At 38.1% G+C, this 26,360-nt stretch overlaps 1 pseudogene; it reads right to left on the bottom strand.

Moving 5' to 3' along the window:
• Positions 1 to 10,559: 10,559 nt before the first annotated feature.
• Positions 10,560 to 24,267, bottom strand: LOC110286301 (heat shock protein HSP 90-alpha pseudogene; annotated as a pseudogene).
• Positions 24,268 to 26,360: the final 2,093 nt, after the last annotated feature.

The raw sequence follows: 26,360 nt of genomic DNA, 5'->3' as shown, positions 1-26,360 counted from the left end.
TACCCTTCCTGGGCAGTTGGGACTTGGCTACATATGAAAGTAAGCTGAGATTAAGTCAGGAACCAGTGTTATTTCATAGTTTCTGCTTTAAACTCCTGCCTTGTATTCTTTAATGGTTGATTTTTAAGCTGGAAAATTAAATACACTTTTTCCTCCCCAAGTTTCTTTAGTTCATGGTATTTATTAGAGGAACAGAAATCTAACTTAAACCCACTCCTCTCCCCTTGGTTCAGAGATCATTTCGGAATAGAAGACAGAAGTAATGTAAATTCCAGAAGTAATAGAGGATTTCTTTGAAACAGCATTTTTCAGATATGAGAGGGCCATTGGACACATTAACCCATAGTAGCTGAGACAGTATGCACAAGACACACATATAACAGATCCAATTAAAATCCCAGAATGAATTGAAAAGGGACTCAGAAAAATCCAACTACTAGGTAAGTAGCACATGATGGCTGCTCACAAACTAAAACTATCAATTTTCTTAATGGGTGTAATGGACAATAGACTGCCTACCCACAGTGGATGGGCCTTTACGCATGCACAGCCAGTACTAAGTAGACTTGGTGTGTTTTAAGAAGGATACATGGAGTTGGGAGTGAAATGTGGTGTTTTAAATGTACCCCTGAGGGTTTGTTGCAGTAAGTTTTCTGAAATTGGGTGTACGAGAGTTTGATGCATAAAGTTAAGATGTTATTGTCTTCTTGGATAATTGTTCACTTGATGAGAATCAAGTATACTTATTTGTCTCCATTAATTCTTAGTCCAACACAAAGAAATGGGAAACCCAATTTAACTGAGTCAGAATTAAACTGAGAGACAGTGCAACAGACACCAAAGAAATTCAGGGTAATAGAAGAAAATACTTTAAAACATATTCTTCATTAAGTTTGGAAACCTAAATGAAATTGATAAAGTTCTAGATTCATCTGAACTACCAAAGTTAAATTAAAAATACATCAGCAAATAAACAGACCCATAAAAATAATAAAATTGAAAGAATAATAAAATTGAAAGAATAATAAAATTGATAGAATAATAAAAAGCTTTCCAACTCATAAAAGTCGGGGGGGGGAGCTCTCTATCAGGTTTTCAAATAAGAGCTTCTCAAATTAATCATGAAAATACAAACAGATAAAGCACTGCCACTATTACTTTAATACCCAAACCAGGTGGACATAAAGAAAAAAAAAAAGATGGAGGACAAGCAAGAGGATTAACATATATGAGTTAATAATTGTGATAAATTATGTAAATTTTCTTAAAGACAAAACTTACATGATCATCCCAAAAGATGTAGAAAAGACTATTGACAAGATTCAAGAACCTTTAAGATAAAGTCTTAGAGAGAATAGGTCTAGACAGAACACTCCTCAACATAATCAAGATTATAAGTGAAAAGCCCATAGCCAACAGCAAACTAAATGGAGAAAATTTTGAAAAACTTCAGAATAAGACAGGGCTATCAATTCTCCCAACTCCTTTTGAATATAATTCTCAAAGTACTAGCCAGAGCAGTACAAGAAAGGAAGTAAACTAAAAGGATTAAAAAATAGGAAAAGAAGATGCCAGTTGATTTTATTTGTAAATCACATAATATATAAATAAGTGATCTTCCCAAATTACTCCAGAATACACTTTCAGAAATGTGGCATGATACAAAAATTAATTTAAAAAAAGTTGGTAGCATGTCTATGTCCATGCTAACAAAAGAAAACACTCCTATTTTTGGTACCTTCAAAAGATATTAAATGTCTCAGAATAAATCAAACCAAGGAGTTGAAAGGTCTTGAGCTCTTGTTTCTAGCTGCATATGTAGCAGAAGATGGCCTAGTGGGCCGTCATTGGGAAGAGAGGCACCTTGGTCTTGCAAACTTTATATGCCCCAGTACAGGAGAACGCCAGGGCAAGAAGTGGGAGTGAGTGGGTGGGTAGGGAAGTGGGGGGGAAATAGGGGGGACTTTAGGGATAGCATTTGAAATGTAAATGAAGAAAATACCTAATAAAAATAATTAACATAAAAAGAAAGGTCTCTATAATAAAAAGCAACATCTCTGAATAAAGATATTGAGAAAGACACTAGTGAGAAATCCTTCCAGACTCATGGATTAACTATGTTCATCTTACCAAAAGCTCCTTATAGATTCAATCCAATCTTAATCAAAATTTCCATGCATTACATTCTTTACCAAAATAAAATCATAAAATTTATACAAAAGTACAAAAACCATGTTGATTCAAAACAATCATGAGCTAAGATAACAGTGCTTGAAGTATTGCCATTTCAGATCTCAAGATATAGTAAAGAACTGTAGTGATAAATACTTCATAATACTAGCAGAAAAACAGATATGTAAATCAACTGAAGAAAATAGAAAACCATTCTTCAGTACATGTAATTATAGCCATCTGATACATGACAAAGCTGGTAAAACATGCAAAAGATGAAAGACAGCATCTTCAACAAATATATGATACTGGGAAAATTGATGTCTAAATGTAGATTAATAAAATTAGAGCCATATGTATGATCCTTCACAAATATCAACTCCAAATGGATCAAAGACCTCACCATCTTACCTGAAATATGTAACTCTTAGAAAAAAAGTATGAAGAACATTCTATAAGATAGAAATGCAGGGAATTTCTTTCTGAATAAGCCTCCACTTGCCAAATGTTAACCCAATAATCAGCAGTCTCCCTTATACAAGTGAAAAGCCTCTGGAAAGCAACAAAACAATTCGCTAAAGAGAGACCTGGCAGAGTAGGGGAGAATTTTTACCACCTGTACATCTGGCAGAGGATTAATATCCAGAATATATAAAGAACTAAAAAAAAAAAAAAAAAAAAAAGCAGAACCAAAAAGTGACCTCTTAAAAAATGTGAAATCAATTTGAGCCAAAAGATCCCAAAAGACACATAGTAGTTACGGAATATATTTAAAAGGTATTCTTCACTCTTAGTGAGTAGGTAAATGCAAATAAAAATCATATTGACATTCTACCTTACCCCCATCAGAATAGTTAAGGTCGGGGAAAATGACTGACAACAAATACTAGTGAGGATGGAGGAAAAGGGGAATTCTTATTTAGTGTTGGTGGAACTGAAAACTGTTAAATCTGCCATGGAAACAAATGAAAAGAATTTCCAAATGTTAAAAAATAAATATACTGTATGATCCAGCTATACCACTCCTTGCCATATGCTTAAAGAACTCAATACATCTTCTAGTAGATGTGTGAACAATCTACAAATACTTGCTAAGCCATATTCATTGCTGCTCTATTTAAAGTAGCTAAGAAAGGGCAATAACCCAAGTACTCTTTAGTTGATAAATGGATAATAAAAATGTGGCACATATACACAGTAGAATACTTTTAAGCTGTAAAGAAAACAGGAATTATAAAATTTGCAGCTAAATAGACATAACTGGAAAATATACTTAGTGAGACAACCCACATCCAGAAAGACTAATGCCTCATGTTCTCTCCTGTTTGTGGATCATAACTTGTGGGGCACCAGACATAGGGGAATAAAGGGAGTGGGAGAAAACCCTTATCCCGCCAGAGTTCCAGAGTTCCAGTGTTCTGGGCAGGCAGATGTGGGAGGACTGCCGCATGCTTTCCATGCGGCCCGGGTGGGTGTCTGGCTGTGGGGTGGACAAGGGGTTCGAGGTTTCTGGGCCTCACGGAGGCCAGAGCTAACAGGTTCTCAGTCTGGGGCATCCCAGACATCACTGGACACCACAGAAGAGCTGAGAACAAAGTGGGGGCCCTGGGGGTGGCTTGGACATCCCCAGGGCCTAAGGGAGGAGGGGGAAGGGAGAGAGCAGGCGCTGGGCTGTTCCCAAGTGAGCAAGAGTCCTTGGTCTGGTTTGTGGCTGGAGTGCAGGAAGACCTTACGGGGCATTAGGGGAAAGCCTATCACATCATTCAAGCACAGCTGGCCTTGATGAGCAGAGACAGTCTATGGTTTTAGAGCTTTATTGTAGAAAGACAGAGAGAAGGAGAAAAGGTAGATAGAGGGAAAGAGGTGGGCCTTGGCCACGTTGGGGGGGGGGTGTGGAGAGAGAAGGAGGGCTAGAGATAAAGAGTAAGAAAGATGAGAGCTTAAAGAGAGTGAGGAGGAGCCAAGCAGCTCCTTGTATAAGGGCTGTGCTACCTTGCTGTTGCCAGGTAACTATGGGGAGAAGCATAACTGGCTATAGTCTGGTAACTGTGGGGGTGGAGTCTAGCCAGAATGCTAGGATCTTGGGGCTTTATCTGCATGACTGATAGTCACAGAATTATGGAATTGGGAACTCTGTGGTGTCAAGAACCTGTCTCTGGGAATGTGGCTCACTGTTCTGTCCCTTGTAGAGTTTACTACTGGGTCTCAGGAGCAAGCCTCATTCAAACAAAATAGGCTGCCTTTCACAGACCCACAATAATTGAGTCTGTAGCCTTGAGTACATAATCTTAAATATCTCCAGAAGAGAGACAACTAAAGGTCTAGTTTCCTGGGCTAAAATACCATTACCAAAGCAACTTAAGAAAGATAGGGTATTTTCTTTGATTGTTGTCTCTAGCTGCATATGTATCGAAAGATGGCCTAGTCGGCCATCACTGGAAAGAGAGGCCCATTGGACTTGCAAACTTTATATGCCCCAATACAGGGGAATGCCAGGGCCAAAAGAATGGGAATAGGTGGATAGGGAAGTGGGGGGGGGGTATGGGGGACTTTTGGGATAGCATTGGAAATGTAATTGAGGAAAATACGTAATAAAAAAAATATTAAAAATAAAAAAAAAAGAAAGATAGGGTATATTTGTGCCTATGGATTAAGTGGGGAGTCTACAATGTTGCAGGAGACATGAAAGCACATTTTGGACCAGGAAGCAAAATAATCACATGCTCAATTGCAAACATGAAACAGAAAGAAGAAACAGGAAGTAGGGTGAGGTTATGCACAATCAAAGACTGAACCCAGTAATGTACTTCCTCCATGAAGGCTGCACCTCCCCACAACCACCTCAAGAATGCAGCAGGTATTTAAATAACTGAGCCTCTGGGGAAAACTTTTCATTCAAACCACTGCATTTCATTCTTTGGCTCCAGTAGATTCACGACTTCAGTCTAATTTTAGCAGTCCTCACAATCTTTCAATCTTAACATTTAAAAATCCAGAGTTCAGAGTATCTATTGAGATTCAAGACAATCTCTTAACTATCTTTCTGTAAAGTAAAAAAAAAAAAAAAACAAATTGCATATATTCAACATTCAGGGCACAGAATATGCATTCTTATTCTAAGAGAAGTACAAGGATGTAGAGGGGAAGTACTGAAGCAAATCAAAGCAAAAACTCAGCAGGCAAAGATCCATGTCCAGTGTCAAAGTGCATCATCAAATCCAGTTTATGATTTCCATATACACATAGGTGTTAGCCCATCAAATGGAACATGGGCACCTTACCAGGGGTCAAACCCTTAAAAAAAACCGAAATGCATTTCTCTAGACATCATTAACTGGAAATATCTCTTGAACCATAAGTGTGCTTATTAGACTGTTTGGGCAGGCAACTATAGCTGAATTTGTTTTTTAAAACATGTAAACCTTGTATATATGCAAGTGTAAACCTTCTATATATATAAAATATAAGTTAAAGAAAAATAAGGAAAAGAAAAACCAAAACAATGTTACGTATTCATAGCTAAATGTTTAGAAAACAAAGAAAATCATGGGAGAAACAAAATTAATCTTAATCCTAGTACTCATAGAAATTGAATGAGAATGGAGGGACCAAGCAGAAGGAGTTCTACAGATGGGAATAATATAATGCATGTTCTGTGGAGAGAGAGATGAAAATCAGGGATGGACCAAAAAAAAAAAACAAAAGAAAATCAGGGATGGGACATCAGTTTGGGAAAATGGAAGAAGGGTGATGAAGAGGTAGAGGGAGGAAGGAGAGATAAATAATATACATTATATAACTCCATATATATATATATATATATATATATATATATAAAACTTCATATATATATATGGAGTTATGCCACATTGGGTGATAATGCCACTCTCCATGACCATAGACTATTTCACTAAAACCTCCAAACCTAATCTTTGAAATCTCCCTTCAAGTTCTTGGTCAGTGGCATATAGGAATCTCCAAAAACAATGCAGGCTCTGTATATTGCCCCTGGTTGTCTCCCAGTACTTGAAAGCAGAATCCTATTGATGAAACACCAAAAACTTTGAACACAGGACTGGAAGAAATCATTCTGGAGCTGATGTGGGAGCCTCCTCCTTGAGGACAAGATCTTATACCATTAGAAGGTGCTATGCAGCAACCAAGGGGAAAAGTAATTCATATTCTGATCTGGCTATAAAGCTTGTGAAATACAACAATGACTAGTATGGCAAGATATCCCTAAAGGAGCAAGAATGGCACTATAAGCAAAAGCCGGATTTAAGCCCCACTGAATAGTAAGGAATACAATAATGTTACTGTAAACCTAACCAACTACCCACAGCATGAAAGGTAATATACCATACAGGAGAACCCAGCACTTTCACTTTTCTGAACCAATATGGTTTCTCACTGGATTCTAAATACTTATCATTATGCCCACAAATAAACAAAGCTCTCACCTCTCATCAACGGACCTCTTTCTTTCAGTAGAACAGGATGGAGAGTGTACTATTACAGAGATCCACAATTAGTCAAATGCTGAGAATAAGAAACTGTGGTATGCCCAGGTTCAACTGATAATACCTACAGTGTGACCTCATATATCTAAGGCCCAAGGAAAATAAGAAAGAGGGATCAGTCCTATTAGAAGAGTGCGGAAGTACCTGTTTTCAGACAGTGTCTTTTATTTTCTTTCTTTTTTATTAGATATTTTATTTATTTACATTTTTAATGCTATCCTGAAAGCTCCCTATACACTCCCCCTGCCCTGCTCCCCTATCCACCTATTCCCATTTCTTGGCCCTGGCGTTCCCCTATACTGGGGCATATAAAGTTTGCAAGACCAGGGGGCCTCTCTTCCCAATGATGGCCGACTAGGCCATCTTCTGCCACATATACAGCTAGAGACATGAACTCCAGGGGTACTGGTTAGTTCATATCGTTGTTCCACTTATAGGGTTGCAGACTGCTTCAGCTCCTTGAGTACTTTCTTTAGCTCCTCCATTGGAGGCTCTGTGTTCCATCCAATAGCTGACTGTGAGCATCCACTTCTGTGTTTGCTAGGCCCAAGAATAGCTTCACAATACACAGCTATATCAGGGTCCTTTCAGCAAAACCTTGCTAGTGTATGCAATGGTGTCAGCATTTGGAGGCTGATTATGGGACAGTCAGAAGCCACACAGCTTCTGAGGCAGACCCTGTTTTGGGCACCAGACATCAGGGCACCTTCCCAGCCAGAGGAGAGGTTTCTGCCCAGCCTGGGAGGTCTTTGCTGGAGCACTTGTGAGAGCTATCTTGGTTCTGGGATCCTGTTGAGACTAGTCTGTGCAGGTGAGAGTGTGGACTTCAGAACCCAACAATGGAATTGTTTATTGATTAATAGTTACTTTCCATTCTTCCAACCCTATTTTTTCTTTTTCTTCGTTTTTTCCTCTTCCAGTTCTTTTACTCATACTCACAGTCACAGGCAATGACTGATTGGTTTACAGTTTTATAAATTCATCTGTATTTAATATAAATGATTAATACAAATATGTTGGTTTTATTACTAGCATTGTGCTTTCAAATATTATCCATATGGTAGCATGTATCAGGACTTCATTGCTCTTTAATGTATATGTATATGGCTATTAAGACTGTCATTGTAAAAGAATTCCTGGCTGATGTCCAGTGACTGGTCCAACTTGGGAGCCATCCCATGGGCAGGCACCAAACTCTGACACAGTTACTGATGCCATGTTGTATTTGCAGATAGGAGCCTGGCATGGCTGTACTTAGACACTACCAGCAACACAGCCAACCACTGGACTGAGATTGGGGAACCCTATGAAAGAGGAGAAGGTTTTAAGGAACTGAAGGTGATAGCAACCACATAGGAAGACAAACAGTGTCAACTAATTTTGAACCCTGGGAGCTCCCAGAGTCTAAGGCACCAACCAAAGAGCATATATGGGCTGGCTTAAGGCCCCTGGCACTTATTTAACAGAAGACTGCCTTGTCTGGCCTCAATGGGAGCGGATGAACCTAGTCCTGTAGAGACTTGATGCCCCAGGGAAGGGGAATGCTGGGGGGAGAGGGGAGAACCTTCTCAGATGCAAAGGGGAGGGGCAATAGGGTAAAGAACTCTGGGAAGAAAAACTAAGAGGCGGGGCAACATTTGAGATATAACTAAATAAAATAATTTTTGAAAAAGAATCCATAGCTTAGTAGACAAGCACAGTTCTAAGATAGAAATGCATCCAAGAACAAATGGACATTATTATTATTATTATTATTATTATTATTATTATTATTTTCTCTATGTCCCTGAAGATGTGGTCCACTCACTAATTTATGTGTTAACAAGCTCTCCTGGTACTGAATAGGTATATATTTCTCATTTGTGTGTAAGAAACATAAATGTGTCATGTAGGTTCACACACTTAATGGCAGAACAAGGTTTTATATACGAAAGCTAAAATACAAATGAACAATAGTCAGACTATATACAAGGAAAAACTCTGGCCCATTGTCTGCAGTGGCCTGCCACAAACCACAATCTTTATAATTCTGTCCAGAATTGTCATTTGATTAAAATGTGATGGGTTCCCTAATTTTTTTTTGCCCTATATGCTCACCCTAGGAACAAGCAGACAAAGCAAAATATGATCCTTTAAGTAATCCCATAGGGTGTTCTACTTCTACTCAGCTTCCAGATTCTCCATGTTCATAGTCTCAACATATCACCCTTTCCAATTCCCAAGCACAAATCTGTCATCTTCTCTTACTTGCCCTTGAGGCTCTGTCAAATACACATGATGGAGACTGCCTCTCTTGCTAACCTAAGCTATGATTGAATATTATGTGCTTAATTATGTGGTAGAGGTGTGGTAGTGCACAATTGCATTTCCAGCACTCAAGAGACTGAGGTGTCAGTTCTTATGAATTCAAGGATAGCCTGGATTACACTGTAATTTCAAGTTCATCCTCAGGTACATGTAACTGCCATCTCCAAATGTTTTCAAAATCTGTGATTATAAGCGACAGAGGAATGTGAGACTTGCTGTGACATACTGTCTTCTAGAACTTTCCGAATCTGCACCCATAAATCTTACTAACATGATTGCCTAAATGTGGTCTAAAGAAGAGCAATGACAAAAGACATGCTAATGTGAATTCTAGGGTAAATTCAGGTGGCCTTTACCCTAGACAAGAAACTACAAGGAGCTATGACGTGCTGAGAGCAGAGGGAGAAATACTAAATGATCCAACAGTAAATGATCAGCCCTGAAAACATGCAAAAAATAATATCATATAGACTTAAAAGACTGTATTTAGGAATATATACATCTATATATCTGGGAAAATAGATAGATAGACAGACAGACAGATAGATTGATGTAATTTTTAAAAAGTGGTCATGAATTTAAAAGCGAGAAGAGGGGTATAAAGAAGGTTTGGAGGGATTAAATGGCAGGAGGAATGATGTAATTATATTATAGTCACAGAAAATAAAGAAAACTGTGGCTTTTTTCTTATGTAGATAGATGGACTATCACATTTCCCTTTGTCTCAGGTCACATACATTTTCTTTTCTTTTCTTTTTTCTTTTTTTTTTTTTTGTGGGTGTTGTTGTTGTTGTTGTTGTTTTTAGAGACAAGGTTTCTCTGTATAGCCCTGGCTGTCCTGGAACTCACTTTGTAGAGCAGGCTGGCCTCGAACTCAGAAATCTGCCTGCCTCTGCCTCCCAAGTGCTGGGATTAAAGGCATGCACCACCACGCCTGGCCACATACATTTTCTTGCTACTATGCTATATACTTTCAATTCAGCATACAGTAGAGTTATCCCAACATGCTTCAAACCTTTCATAGCCACCCAACCCCCACTGTGAACTCTTCTTGGTTTTTACCTCATTAGTATTTACATTTTAAGCCATATTGTAGATGGGCACTCTATTTCCATTCACAACCTTTGCTGTGTTAAACAATTTAGGGAAGTGTAGGGTTTTGTTGTTTGTATTTGGGAAAAGAAGCCAAGTTGGTAATTCCTGTCAAGTTGTTTCAGCTTGCATCCATGCCAAATTAACTACAAGGGATGTAAAATGTAAAAAACTAGATTCCAGAAGAATAATCTCGAGCCGTCTTGACATTTTCTTCTTTTTAAACAGGAATACTTCCCTGACAAATGATTTCATCTTCTAAAGAATGAAGCTGCACAGCTAAACACTTCAGACTATTGTTGTAGGTTACGCTATGTCTTCCAATAAACCTCCTACCAACCTGTAGCAACAAGCCTAGAGTATCATAAGTACAAAGAAATATTATCTTTTGCTTAGTTTCCATGACGCACTCATATTTTCAATGTTGACAAAAAATAAACAGAAAATACATTATCAGAAAGAATTAAGCTAAAGCACTGAACATGTGGTTCTTCCACTGAAACAGTCTACTTCTTCCATATATGATGTGTCATCATCTCCTTCCATGGGTGGTATTCTTCAGTTATAGCATCACTGGCATAACCTATCTGCAGTAGAATTATCCCTATCAGTTCCTAAACTAAGCTTGACCATCCTGTATATCATGTTGCATGTGTTCTGTGGATCTTCCAGACTGAAGCCAGATGACAGGAGTGTACTTTCACACTGCAAAATGACCAAGTTCCTCATAGAGTTGTCATTCTTGTCAACCTTTGCCTTTTTGCCTTAAAGTTTCAATAGGAGTGGCTAAGGTTTATCTCCAGGTGTTTCTTTGCTGCCTTTCAACCCATTATTGAGTTGTCTCTGAAGGCTTGAGCTTTGGTGATTCTCTCCATGTCCATTGTCAATGTATGTGAGCTAGTGGTGATAAAGCAAGTGTATGCCAGTTGGTTTGACACAACCACCTTTTCAATGATTTTTCTCCAAGTTGTCTTCTGTGTTATTGCAGAGGTTTTCTTCCTGTTTTTACCTCCTCTTTATCTTCTGGAATTTCTAATCCTTTTTTGGTAGTTGACACTAAGGTCTTTTCCTTAAATTCCTTCAGATGTTGCACACAGAATTCACCAATGGGCTAAGTCATAAAGATCACTTCTAGGCCATGCTTTCAGTGATGTTCCACAAAGGCTCAGTTAGGTACTCAGTCCTAGGTCTAACCCATGACAAAATGGATGTGCTTCTGGTTTTCCTCCCTTCTTATGCAACAGTCCATGAGAAAAACAATCTCATCTCAGAAGCGTATATATATTCCAACAGTTCTGAAAGTTTTTTTTTCCAATTTTGAGAGTCTTCATGAATTCTAAGTTCTATATTTTTTTTGAGAACTGCTCTTAAAACCCTTTTTGGTTTTCTTTACTATCTGCTTGTTTGGTGACTAGCTCTGAACATATCTTGATGAATTGTTGCTTTCCTGAAACATTTCAAGGAAAACATTTAGAGGAAGATTCTTGGAATCTACCTCCCATTCAATAAAATTCAGATACTCATACCTTAACTAATCCACAATAGTAAATGTTCAATCGTGTGCATTGGGAATGAGATTAATATGCAGCTCCTTTCCAGAGTATAGTTTACTGAAATATTTCAAACTCTCTCATTTGATCTTATCCTAAGCATCTGATCACTTTGAAATGAACTGTTCCAGAATGATGCCTTCATTCAAATGAAAAGTGCTGATGATCAAGAACATTAATTGGGCAATTTGGCCTGAAAGGCCTCCACTGTTTGGTCTTGGGTCTGGGTTTCCTCAGGCATATTTGCTGAGTGACCATGAAGGAAACATGTCACAACACTGAAGCAACTCTTCACTTTGAAGTCTTAGAGTAGCCCAAACCACCTTATATCTGTATTTTGCAAGATCTTTTTACTAGATGAGCCTGGTTTGAGGATTTTCTACTCTATTCCATTTGTCACCCAGATGGTAGTCCTGAAATTATTGCCTAGTCTGTTCCAAATACCTCTGATCATTAGTCTATCTTACCCAGAATTTTACTGTGAATTTCCATCCTAAATAGGATAAAGTACAAACACCATGTTGCATCATGCTAGGTATTTAGTTAGCTACTACTTAATACTTTTTCAGTTTTATCTCTAATGTCTTGTTTTTAGCAAGAATTGGTTTCTACGATAAGCCAAACCTTTCCATAATTGTAACATATTCATAGTCTCAGAGCAACAGTGGTCACCTATAAAGACTCTCTAGTGAAAAACCAACAAATAGATAAATATTTCTCCAATATTGCACATCCTCCCACCTCAAACAAACAAACAAAGGCCAAAAGCCATTGTCTCACGTTCATGCATTTTTCCATGTCCTCATTTCCTATATGTTGTTGTTTTGTTTGGCACATTGAGTGCCAGTAAAATCAAAGCTAGCCTAGATCTTACTGTGCAGCCCAGCCTGGCATCAAACTCATGACAATTCTGCCTCAGGGTCTGAAGTATAGGAGTCACAGACAACACTCATCACTGCACTTTGCTGCCATCACATTTGCTTGGAGTCCCCACCAGCTCTGATTATAATCTCTGTTCTGTTAAGACAAAAATTCTATGCTTCTCTTCCTCCAGCAGGCATGCTTCAAGTACCTCGTGTACCTTTTACCCTTTGGTGAGCCTCATTGTTTCTCATCCTCTTCAAGTGACTAAGCTAAAATAGGTTAGCTATCTTTTCATTAATATCAATGGAATACACAGACACAAACTACAATAGTAGAGTGAAAACAATTTCATAAAGCATACATTGTGAAGTTAGTGACAATTCCAGTCTCCAGTGATGATTTTACTTGGCAGTAAATGTTTATCTGCCAAAGGACCCCAAACTGGAAAGGAAAGCTTTATCCATCTAATCTCCACCGAAATCCCATTGAACCCTCCCATTAAACGATAAATTTGTATTTTCCTCTTAAATAGTATTTTAAATTATAATAACACAGTTCCTGAAGTACGTGGTATTCTGATTTTATAGATTAGGAGACTGAGGTTATTAGATGTTCAGAAAGCTTTTGAGAAGGTCATGTTGTCTAGCTCATTAGCAGCACAGCAAAGAACAAAACAAGTTTCAAGTTACACTCTCCAGTGTGGTTTCCATGACATCTCAATGCCTTACAGCCACCACTAATGACATCCTTTATCAAGTGAATCTCAGACTAGAAGCATCTCTGTAGACAAACCATCCAGAAGTTAATACTATTTTTCTGTCAAAGCATGCAGACCACAGTAACTATGTTCTAAAGGGAATTCAAACCACAGAAGTATTTATAGAGTCAGAAATAAAGAGGTAAATAGAATCTATCCAAATTATTTATTTTACACAGGAAAAATCAGGGTCAGAAGTGGAAGAACTTTGCTCAAAGTCTCATTAAAACTTGAATGACACCTATATATTATTAGTAAGTTCTAGTAGCTGTCAAATGTTAACACTATTCATTAATCTTATTACTTACCCAGCAAAGTTAATAAAGGGTTATTAACCCTGTATTGCCATTGGATTATACTATGCTACCAATACATGAATGCTTCATTGACACAACCTGTTTCTTAATGTATACTCTATTACTCTAAAATATTTCCTTAAGATAATTGATTCAATATTTGACTTCCCTTAAAGTTTGACTTTAAGGGAAACTTTTTATTAGTTCTAAACTTGCCATTATTGCCTAATAGCATAATGACCTTTGGTTAATTCATACATTTTTCTTGCCTCAGTTTTCTCATACTTAAGTGTTAATAACTACTAATTCTGGAGATCTATCAATAGTATAGCATTTACTTAGCACACATGTGGACTTGAGTTCCATCAGCACTATTTCAAAATAGACAAAAATAATAGTGGGGTCTTATGTTGCTTTGAATATGCTCATCCCAGGGATTGGTACTATTTAGGAGGTGTGCCTTTGTTGGAGTAGGTGGTGTCTATGTGGGCATGGGCTTTGAGATCCTCTTCCTAGCTGCTTGAGAGTCAGTCTTCTAGCATACTTCACATGAAGATGCAGAACTCTCAGCTCCAGCTGTACCAGGCCTGCCTGGATGCTGCCATGCTTCTTTCTTGATGATTGTGGACTGAACCTCTGAACCTGTAAGCCAGCCCCAATTAAATGTTATCCTTATAAGAGTTGCCTAGGCCATGGTGGCTGTTCACAGCAGTAAAACCCTAACTAAGACAGGTCTCACAAATAGATTGCATTATTGTGTGTATATTAATGACACAGGGTACTAACCAGTGGCAGAATTATTGCCAATAAAGAGTGTTATCTATATAATCATATCATTTTGCATTCATAAAAATTCTGATATTTTCTAGATTTATCAAGCCATTATATCTCTCTTGAGTTTTACCTTGGGCACAGAATTGCTAAGGAAGTAGTGCCTATCATAGAAAGGTTTTGTGAGGATTCATGCACATTAAAGACAACCATCAGTTAGTTCCCATTATCTTTAGGATCCCAAACGCCATCACATATTGAGACCCACTACTCAATATGTCATTTTTATTTGACAAAAACTAATTTTTATATTTGGGGATAAAATATGATATTTTGGTCTATGTAAACACTGTATAAGGAGTTAGTGAGTCTATTTAACATAAACATCACACTATCAATATAATTTTCGTGATTAGAACATTAAAATGTGATAGCTTTATAATTTTAAAATATGTAATATATTATTAATAATCCTTGTTGTACAGTGACATAGGTCATTAAAGTTTTCATGTAGTCTATTCTGTGTCTTCTAGCCTTCCTTCCTTTTTCAGGATGTGATAAGCTCTTTCACTATTCTGTTTATGTGAGAGTAACTTTTAAAGATTTCTTATTTGAGAAGCTGTACAATTTGTCTTACTGTGCTTTTAAATTTTACTTAGTGTAATTTCTTTTATTTCTATACATGTTCTCAATTTCCATCTTTTTAAAAACTGCATAATATTTTAACCCCATACAAGAGAACTCCATACAAGTACCTCATTAATTCTGCAAAAATAATATAATCAAAACTCGAATTAATTTACAATATTATTTTCCATTCAGAATATACTTCCCTAGAATATTTTTCATTTCTAGATTTGGTAAGATTCTCTAGAGAAAAACATTTGATAATTAGCGGTGATTAAGATATTCAATATTCACTTGGCTTCTTGATTTCAAACTGGGTAGTACAACAATGACTGTTTTCATTCTAAGGAAGCTTAAAACCTGGTAACTATTCGCTCTACCAAACTGATGTTGAAGACCTTAAATATTTGTCGAAAGTTAATATTAGAAGATTAAAAAAAAAGCTAAGTTCTTAATTCCATTGGCAGTGATAGAATAGAGGAATTCACAAAACATGAAGAAAGCAGTCAAAAAGAAGTGAAAGCTTGTCCTTTCAATTTTCTATCTGAAACTATAGAAGGTACCCCTATTTTCAGGGTGGATATTCCCAATTTAATTGATATAATCAAGAAGATCATTTTCAGGCATGGCAAGAGATGAAATGTCTTGAGTACACGTGTGTTCAGGGAATCTTCTCATAGAGTTCTAGATCCTAGCAAGTTGACAATCACAATTAACTACCACAGGAATGTTATTGACATTTTTTCAATAACCAAAATCGTACTTGGAGATTTTCGTTATGAGTAGAAACTTCTACCTACATTCATTCATTTATAGAGGTATTTTAGTTGTTCCTTTGCAAGTTCCTTAAAAACAAACAGACTGACAAACAAACCCAATCCCTAAATATGTAGCACTTCTACTGCTTTAGGGAAGGAGTTTAGTAGCTCACCTGAACTATATCACTTCTGATATCATATATAATTTCCCCCCTAATTTAACATCAGTGTTGGAGTCTGGACATGTGATATCTAAAGTGACATTTTTGCTATTATACCTAACCCATCCTCAAAATTTTTCAGTGTCTGCCCATTATCTGGTGAAAAAAAGTCATCTTTGTGGAAATTATTTGCCAGCATAAAGACCAACTCTCTGGTGTTAGAAATCAAAAATCTTCTCTAAAATGGAACTGCTTACTAGCTCTACTGGCTAGTTTTGTGTCAACTTGACACAGCTGGAGTTACCACAGAGAAAGGAGCTTCAGTTGAGGAAATACCTCCATGAGATCCAACTGTAAGGCATTTTCTCAATTAGTGATCAAGGGGGAAAGGCCCCTTGTGGGTGGGATCATCTCTGGGCTGGCAGTCTTGGGTTCTATAAGAGAGCAGGCTGAGCAAGCCAGGGGAAGTAAGCCAGTAAAGAACATCCCTCCATGGCCTCTGCATCAGCTCCTGCTCCCTGACCTGCTTGAGTTCCAGTCCTGACTTCTTTCAGTGATGAACAGCAATGTGGAAATGTAAGCTGAATAAACCCTTTCCTCCCCAATTTGCTTTTTGGTCATGATGTTTGTGCAGGAATAGAAACCCTGACTAAGACACTAGCTCTGCACAGACTATATCTTTGTGTCCAAACTAAAGCTAGCAGTAACTTTCATTGCCTTCATAAATTAGGCACTTGGGCTATGAATATGATTTAAATCATTGTTGTAGTTAATTCTGATGTCAAGTTGACATAGTCTAGAATACTGAGAAGAAAAACCTCAACTATAGAACTACCTATATACAATTGGTCTGTGATAATACTATATTTATTGTTAATTGATATAAGATGGCCCAGCCCACTGTGAATGGCACTATCATCTAGGCAGGTGATCCTGACCTGTATAAGAGAGCTAGCTAGCTAAGTGTGAATAGAACAAACCAGAAAGTGAATGAGCAAGCATGAATTCTTCACTGTTATTGCTTCAAATTCTTCCTTAAATTAATGCCGTGTCTTTCCTCAGTCTTAGTGTGTGACCTAGGAAAATGTAAGATGGAATAAATATCTTCTTCCTCCAAGTTGTGTTTGTTCAGAATGTTTTGTCATAACAAGAGAAACGTAAATTGAACAGAAATTGATACCAGAAAACTTGTGTGTTTCTGTGATGAACCAGATCATGTGGCCTTTATTCCATTGGGTTGTTTGATTGGAGAATTAGAAAGTATTTTAGTGCCTTGAGCTGTAAAAGTCATCCAGTGTTCAGCGCTTAATGAGCTGTTATTGTATGTGATTACAAGATAATGCTGAAAACAACTGGGACTGCAAAGGCCTGCATTATGAAACTTCAGAGGGCAGCAAAAACTCTTTTAGGACCATTTATGTAATATTTGAGGTTAACAATCTGTGCATGCACAGAACAACAGCTTCAGCTTCTTTTCCCATGTCCATGCCTCCTGGATCCCTCGGACTGTCTCATTCTGGCCTTCACTCTCTGCCTCAATGTTGTGTCTCAGCCCCAAGCTGTCCTAGACACCACCTGCTGAACTACAGGCTAGATGGCCAGATAGGCTGTCCTCATACATTCTCGACTCTCTTTTTATCCCCAAATTCAATTCTCAGGGTTGCCCCTAACACTGTACCATACCATCACACACCAGTCTCCCCTTCCTTCAGCCCCAAAGCCAACAAATATTTCTCTTGAATACTAGCCAAAAAATAGGCAACACACAGCCAACATAGTCTTTGCAAATCCTGATAGGTAACAGAGACCATGAAACAACACACCTGAAAACAACAAAGAGAAGCCAAGAAATCAGCAGCTAGCAAGCATATGGTTATCTCATTAGATACAAAAACAAACAAACAAAAAAAACATTTTAAAAATCAAACACCCCTTCCTTATAAAAGTACTGGAAAAATAGGGATAATTAAAATAACCATTCTGTCAAAATCAGTCTATAGATTCAGCAAAATATCCATCGAAATTCTAGCACAAGTTTTTACAGATCTTTAAAGGACAATTCTTTTTAAAAATTAGATATTTTCTTTATTTACATTTCAAATGTTATCCCCTTTCCTGGTTTCCCTTCCGAAAACTCCTATCCCCTTCCCCCTTCTCCTGCTCATCAACCCACTCACTCCCACTTCCTGGCCCTGACATTCCCCTATACTGGGGCTTAGAACCTTCACAGGACCAACGGCCTCTCCTCCCATGTATGACTGACTAAGTCGTCCTCTGCTACATATACAGCTGGAGCTATGAGTGCCATCATGTGTATTCTTTGGTTGGTGGTTTAGTGCCTGGGAGCTCTGGGGGTACTGGTTAGTTCATATTGTTCCTCCTATGTCGGTGCACACCCCTTTAGGTCCTTGGGTACTTTCTCTAGCTCCTTCATTGGGGACCCTGTGCTCAGTCCAATGGATGGCTGTGAACATCCACTTCTGTATCTGTCAGGCACTGGTAGAGCCTCTCAGGAGACAGATTTATCAGGCTCCTGTCAGCAAGCACTTGTTGGCATCCACAATAGTGTCTGGGTTTGGTGATTGTATATGGGTTGGATCCCCAGGTAGGGCAGTCTCTGGATGGCCTTTCCTTCAGTCTCTACTCCACAGTTTGTAACTCCTTCCATGAGTATTTTGTTCCCCCTTCTAAGAAGGTTCAAAGTATCCACACTTCGGTCTTCCTTCTTCTTGAGTTTCATGTGGTGTGTGATTTGTATCTTGGGTATTCCGAGCTTCTGGGCTAATATTCACTTATCAGTGAGTGTATATCATGTGTGTTCCTTTGTTATTGGGTTACCTCACTCAGGAAGTTATTCTCCAGTTCCATCCATTTTCCTAAGAATTTCATAAATTCATTGTTTTTAATAGCTGAATAGTACTCCATTGTGTAAATGTACCACATTTTCTGTATCCATTCCTCTATTGAGGGACATCTGGATTCTTTCCAGCTCCTGGCTATTATAAATAAGCATGCTATGAATTTAGTGGAGTCAGGTTGTTGTCACCCAGTATAGCTTCTTGGAATTTAGCTTAGTTCCTCTGGAAGAATGGATAAGTGCACCTAACTTCTGAATCATCTATCAAGTCTCCAGTAATGGTGTTTCCATACAGGTACACAATGTGGAGTAAATAAATGGTTTAGATATGGTTTATTTCCAGACAAATATTTAATTCATCTTGGGCAGATTTTATATGTATTATGATAGTAAGTTCAATTGTCCTAATGCCAGTTTTTTAAAAAAGTTTTTATCCATTGGGCATTCTTTGAAGGTCTTTTAGCCGAAAGGTGACAATATATATGCAACACTTGTATAAAATATGTGTTTTGTAGTGCCAGGAATTGATCTTGAGAATTCATGCATGCTAGGGAAGTACTACACTACTGATGAATGCCTCTGACTCCTTAAAATGTATTAAGTTATCGAACTAGGTTGAAATTCCCCACATATATTCAGTTTCTAATATCTGAAACATATGAATATTTCAAAGGATAGTATATGCATGTTACTAATTTAATAATTTTGAAATGTGGAAATTATCCTAGGATTCCCTCCCAAAGACATCATAAGTATCTTTATAGGTGAAGAAAGTATGTACTCATTGGATATGATATGGCTTTGTATATACAACACAAAAAGCCAAAATATGCAAAGAATTCATTATAAAGGCAAAAAATTGTTCCCTATAAACTCCATAGGGTGTATACCCTAGTTTCCACCATAATTTGAACTCCATGAAATTTTGATTTGGACTTTTGATCACTAAAATGATAAAACAATAAAATATGTAACTTCAAGTTCTATATTTGTCATAACTTGTTATTCTAAGTACAGGAAAGGAATATAGCAGTTGATAATGAAAAGAAAATAGTTGCTATAGAATATTGGCAACACTTTGACATCAACGTAGTTAATTTTGGTTATAGTTTGAAGATAATATGGTGTCTACGGGTTGAATTGACTGTAAGCAATAAAAGATTTTTCACTCTAAAATTTGAGCAACTGTAGGAATAGTGATTCCTTTTTCTAAGCTGGGAAACACTAGGTGAAAAAAGACATTAGGGAACAGATTCAAGTATCACCTTGTTATTAATTATTTTAGGTTGAGATGTCTATCAATCTCCAAGTGAAGTCATTTAATAGTAGTTGTAAAACCATGCCTGGAATTCTGGCTAAGTAATGTGGCCAGTGAATAACAAATACCACTGGAAGTATTCTGTGATACTTGGCTCTATGATACCCCTTTGGTCAACTCCTCAATGAGATGTAACACCTTCTTGGCACTGGGCTGTTTTGCTTGGTGGCATGTCTAGTTTGTTCATGGTCTTTTCCATTATATGGTGACTCCATTTAGATTTCTTTTATGTTTGTATATATATTTAGGAAGCTTCTCCAGTAGTAGTTTTCCACTTGACTTTTCAGAAGACCTTTGGTGTTGGTTGTTCAACCCATATTATCTTCTTTCCTCTTCTTTCCCATTCCTTTTACCATTTGAACCTCCTATTCTCACTTGTCTCTCCGTTAACACTATGTTCTGTTCCCCTTGCTTGGGAAAATGCTCTCTTTTTTCTTGTACCATTACTAAGTACCTAAACCTCTGTGGTTCTGTGGATCATAACATACATATTGAAATATTAAAAAACTCACACCCACATTTTCTTAATTGGTAAATAACATTCCACTGTGCAAATGTATCACATTTCCTTATCCATTTATCAGTTGATGGATATCTTTGCTGTTTCCAGTTTTTGGCTATCATGAATAGAGCAGCAGTGATCATAAATAACATCTTATTACTGATTTTTTAAAAAAGCCTTACTTATGTCAATAAGCATGGAAACACAAGCTAGTGCCCAAATAGAAGCTTCACTCCAATTGACTAACATTCATGTCACTGGAAGGTACTCTGCATTCTAGTGAAGCAGAAATACATTCAGCAATATCACCCAGCTCCAAACCCTGCAGGCTAAAGCAGCAACCTACCTGAAAAATAATCAAATACAACAGCAGCACAAATGTTATGGAAGAAACCAAACAATTTTTTTTTTATTTTTAAAATCTTTATTTATTTATATATTTACTTTTTCAAATACTTACATTTCCCAAATGAACTTATCAGTAGATATACATATTATGAGTATTTTATAAAGTTCCTTTCATTTATACATCAAAGCATACATATATATGTTAACATAATGTCAATATGTACCCACATTTAGAAACAAAATGGGTTTATTTATTTATTTATTCCATTTTTTTACACTCCAGATTTTATTCCCCTCCCAGTCCACTGTTCCACACTGCATACCTCCTCTCTGCCCCTTGTCTCCACGAAGATATCCCCACCCCCACCCAACCAGACCTCTAAACTCCCTGGGGCTTCCAATCTCTTGAGGGTTAGGTGCATCATCGCTGAATGAACACAGACCCAGAAGTCCTCTACTATATGTGTGTTGGGGGCCTCATATCAACTGGTGGATGCTCTCTGGTGCTGTAGTGTTTGAGAAATCTCGGGGAACCAGATTAAGAATGCTGGTCCTCCTACAGGGTCACCTTCCTCCTTGGCTTCTTCCAGCTTTACCCTAATTCAACCACAGGGGTCAGCAGCTTATGCCCATTGGTTGGGTGCAAATATCTGCATCTGACTCTTTCAGATGCTTGTTGGGTCTTTCAGAGAGCAGTCATGATAGGCGCCTGCTTATGAGCACACCATAGCCTCAGTTATAGTGTCAGGCCTTGAGGCCTCCCCTTGAGCTGGATCTCACTTTGGGCCTGTCGCTGGACCTTCTTTTCCTCAGGCTCTTCTCCATTTCCATCCTTGAAGTTCTTTCAGACAGGAACAATTATGGGTCAAAGTGGGATAGCACCCCCATACCTCATTTGATGTCCTGTCTTTCTGCTGGAGGTGAACTCTACAAGGTCCCTCTCCCCACTGTAGGGCATTTCATCTAGGGTACCTCCCTTTGATTCCTGAGAGTCTCTCACCTCCCAGGTCTCTGGTGCATTCTGGAGGGTAACCCCAACCTCCTACCCCCCAAGGTTGCTTGTTTTCATTCTTTCTGCTGGCCCTCAGGGCTTCAGTCCTTTTCCCCCACTCAATACCAGATCATATTACCCTCTCCCCTACCCCCTATCCACTTTCCCTCCAGGTCCTTCCCTCTTCCCCCCTTTTGATTGCTTTCCTCTCCCTCCCAAGTGGGACTGAGGCGTTCTCACTTGGGCCCTTCAGGTTGTTAACCTTTTTGAGGTCTGTGGACTGTATCTCAGGTATTCTGCACTTTTTTTGGCTAATATCAACTTATTAGTGTGTAGAGTACATACCATGCATGTACTTTTGGTTCTGAGTTACCTCACTCAAGATGACATTTTTCTAGTTCCATCTATTTGCCTACAAAACTCAGGATGTCCTCATTCTTAATAGCTGAGTAGTATTCCATTGTGCAAATGAACCACATTTTCTGAATCCATTCTTCTGGATCCTGGGATATTTGGGTTGTTTCTACTTTCTGGCTATCACAAATAAGGCTGCTATGAACACATGCCCCTGTGGCATGGTGGAGCACCTTTTGGGTATATTCCCAAGAGTGGTATTGCTGGGTATTCAGGTAGATCTATTTCCAATTTCTGAGGGAAACTCCAGATTGATTTCCAAAGTACCAGTTTGCAATCCCACCAACAATGGAGGGATGTTTCTCTTTCTCTACATCCTTGCCAGCATGTGTTGTCCCCTGAGGTTTTGATCTTAGCCATTCTGATTGTTGTATGGTGGAATCCCAGGATCGTTTTGATTTGCATTTCCCTGATCACTAAGGACTTTGAACATTTATTTAGGTGCTTCTCAGCCATTCAAGATTCCACTGTTGTGAATTTCCTGTTTAGTTATATACCCAATTTTTTGATTGGGTTGTTTGGAAACCAAACAGATTTTTATTGGATTTAAGGCCCACTCCCTGGGATGGAACCTATGCCTGACATTGCTAAAGTGGACAAGGACCTGAGACTAGATAGGATATAGACTTAAGGGAAATCCTAATACTATTTATCTGCTAAGGAACATAGCAATAAAATGACCCCTAATGTTGATTGCATATACCCATAGATCAGTTCTCACTCAATCCTCATCAGAGGAGCTGCTTTTTGGAGTAGATGGTAATTAACAGACTCACACAGCATGGACAATGTACAGCAGATGAGCCTGGAGCACTCAAGCCTAAATGCAATGTCTCTGGTATCTATACTAAAGAAGAAATATAATGATTGCAAGATCCAGAGATGGTGGATGAATCCAAGGAAACAACATTTTTTAGACATAGTAGGACTGATATTTTCATGATTACTTTTCTATTGCTGTGAAGAGACACCCATAACCATGAACAAGCAAGTTATAAAATAAAGCATTTAATTGGGAGCTTGTTTACAGTTTTAGAAAGTAAGTCCATGACTATCATGGTTAGAAACAAGGTAAGAAGCAGGCAGGCATTGTACTAGAGCAGTAACTAAGAGTTTCCATCTAATCTACAACCACAGAGCCAAGAGAGAGAAACTAGGACTAGTGTGAGCTTTTGAAATCTCAAAACCCACCCCCAGTGATACAGGTCCTCCAATAAGGGCACACCTCTTAATCCTTCCCCAAACCACTAATGAGAACCAAACTTGCAACTCTATGAGCACATGAGGGTCATTTTAATTCAAATCACCACATTTCACTCTCTTGTCCCCATAGACTTATAGTCATATCATAATGAAAAATACATCCAACTTTAAAAGTTGCATAGTCCTTCTCAATCTTGAAACAGTTTACAAATCGAAAGTCTTTTCTGAGATGACAATCTCTTAATGTAACTCCTTGTAAAAAGCAAATTACATACTTTTAGCATATAGTGTGACACAGAATACATATTACCATTCCAAAAGGAAGAAAGGGGAGGCTGGTAGGAAAATGCTGGACCAAAACAAAGACCCCAGCAAGGCAAACTTCAAATCCTGTAACTGCATGTCTTTATACAACTCTTTGATCTAGCACATCTTCCTCCTAGCTTGATTATGCCATCCTTCTCTCCTTTGAGCTGGTTCTACTTTCTGTTTGCAGCTCTCCTCAGCAGACACTCCATGGCTATGCTGGTATTTCCAGCATCATGAGATCTCCAGTGTAATTCAGGCTTCAAACAATGGTCTCTCTGGGCCTTCATCCAGGAACTTCCAAGCCACTTGACAGGCCTCAGTGACTTTCCTTACCTGTAGAGAAATATTCCAGAACCCTTTTCTTCCTGAATCCGTCAAGACTCTTAAAGCCAGAATCACATGGCTGGAGCTGCCACATTCTGGTTGCTTTGGATAGAACCTTACCTTCATCTTGGATTGATTACATTTGCGTAAGCTTTAACTTGTTGGTATTTTCCTTTGTTGAATAAGCATGTCTATGTTTTAGGAGAAGATTCTTTAGTCATTTCCTTTTTACAGATCACATGCTTAGATGGGCAGGACATGGACCTGTAGGCATCAGTCCCTTTATTCCATTTTAGCCCTGGGCCTTTCTTTAACTTCTCATCTTTTTCAGAATAAGAGTTGATCAACATTGAATTTGCTGGTGTTCTGTTTCTTTTCAAACTGAACTTTGTGTCTCTCTGTGCCCTGCTTTATCATTTTATTGTAGCTCTGCATAAGAGTGACCACTAATAATCACATGGAGGAGACAATTTCAAGTTATCTTAACATCTCCTCTGCAAAGAACATTAGCCCCAAACTGTTTAATTTAGCCTCAGACAGTCTTAGGACAGGTGCCAAAAACTCGGCCACATTATTTGTCAAAATATCACAAAAACTGTCTCTAGACAAGTTGCTAATATTGTTTTCTAATGAAACCACTCAACTTCCAAGCGCCTACTAGGGTGACCCATTAATCATCACTTAGCATGCTCGGCCACTTTCTTAATCCAAAGTCCCAACATTTTCTGTATTTCTCCAACAAGCAGTACAGTTAGTCAGGCCTTCCATAACAATACTATAGTGCCTGATACCAAACTCTGTCTTAGTTACTTTTCTATCAGTATGAAGAGACGCAGTGTCCTATGTCCAAAGCAACTAAGAAAGCATATAACTGGAGGCTTCCTTATAGTTTCAAAGGGTGAATCCATTTCTATCATGGCAGGAAGCAAGGCAGCAAGCAGCTAGGCATGGAACTGGAATAGAAGCTGATAGCTTACATCTGACATCTGACCCACAAATACAAATACAAGGGGGAGGGAGAGGAGAAAGAGAGAGAGAGAGAGAGAGAGAGAGAGAGAGAGAGAGAGAGAGAGAGAGAGAGAGAGAGAGAGAGAGAGAGAGAGAGAGAGAGAGAAGGGAGGAGTGGTGGGTGGCTGGAGTAGGCCCCAATGATATATGTCCTCTAACAAGACACACCTCTTATTCATTCCCAGAACAATACCAACTAGAGACCAAGTATTCAAATATTTGAGCCTACGGGGAGGGGTGCATATTCAAATCATTAAAGATGCATCTATGAACTCTAGAGACTGTGGCAGTATGCACAAGACCCGTATAGTTCAAGGCAGATGGTATCACAGCACTAAGAGAAATGAACCAAGTCCCATTCTTAACTAGGAAGCCATTTGCAATTGATACTTGCTGGCAAAGGGAAAATTAGTTTTCTCTAATGGAGTGTCACTGGTTTTATCAATCACACTCCAGAGCAGGTCTCATGCTTAGGAGTAGTTGGCCAACACTAAGCAGACTCTGTATTGTTATTGTGTGTATATGTGGAGGGGTAATAGGGTGGAGGGGTTCTTATTTCATTGTATATATTTATGGCTACTGGATTTTTGTATGTTTTGATTTTCTTTTTTTGGTGTTTGTTATTTTTGTGCTTTTTCGTTTTTAAATAAAGAGAAAGAATATAAAGTTGGGTGAGCAGGGAGGTGGAAAGGATCTAAAGGATTTTGGGTAGGGAAATACAATCAAATATACTTTTAAAAATGTCTCTAGAGATTGAAATTTAAGAACCATTAGAATGTTGAGGGTATTTCAAACAATGAATCTAGAAAGAGCTATGTTGTTTCTCTTAAAATGAATGTCAAGCTGTATTTTCAGATAAAACCTTCAAAGCTGAACTTATCCATTCTTTCAGTGCTGTCTTTTCAAATCTTTGGTACACCAGATCACAAAAGTCTTTCATATGTTCTTTCATATGTGGAAAACTACAGAGGTAAAGGAAATGAATGCCAGAAATCACTAAGGACATGAAAAGGGGAAATGAGAAATGGCTATAAAAGATGGGTATTAGAGGAGGTGAGTCTGAACAAAGTACCTTATATACATCTATGTGATGTCATAATAAAACCCATTATTTATATAATTAATAGATACTAAGAGCATTTTTGCTGCCTAGGTTGCTGGAAAGGGGGATAATTGAGTGCTCAGCTCTAAACAGGACATTTAGATGACTG

This window comes from Mus caroli, unplaced genomic scaffold (genome assembly GCF_978045245.1).
Source record: "Mus caroli unplaced genomic scaffold, Mus_caroli_1 scaffold_5, whole genome shotgun sequence".
In the NCBI taxonomy this organism is placed as follows: Eukaryota; Metazoa; Chordata; class Mammalia; order Rodentia; family Muridae; genus Mus; species Mus caroli.
The sequence above is the reverse complement of the archived record's forward strand: the minus strand, read 5'-3'. Positions and strand labels throughout refer to the sequence as shown.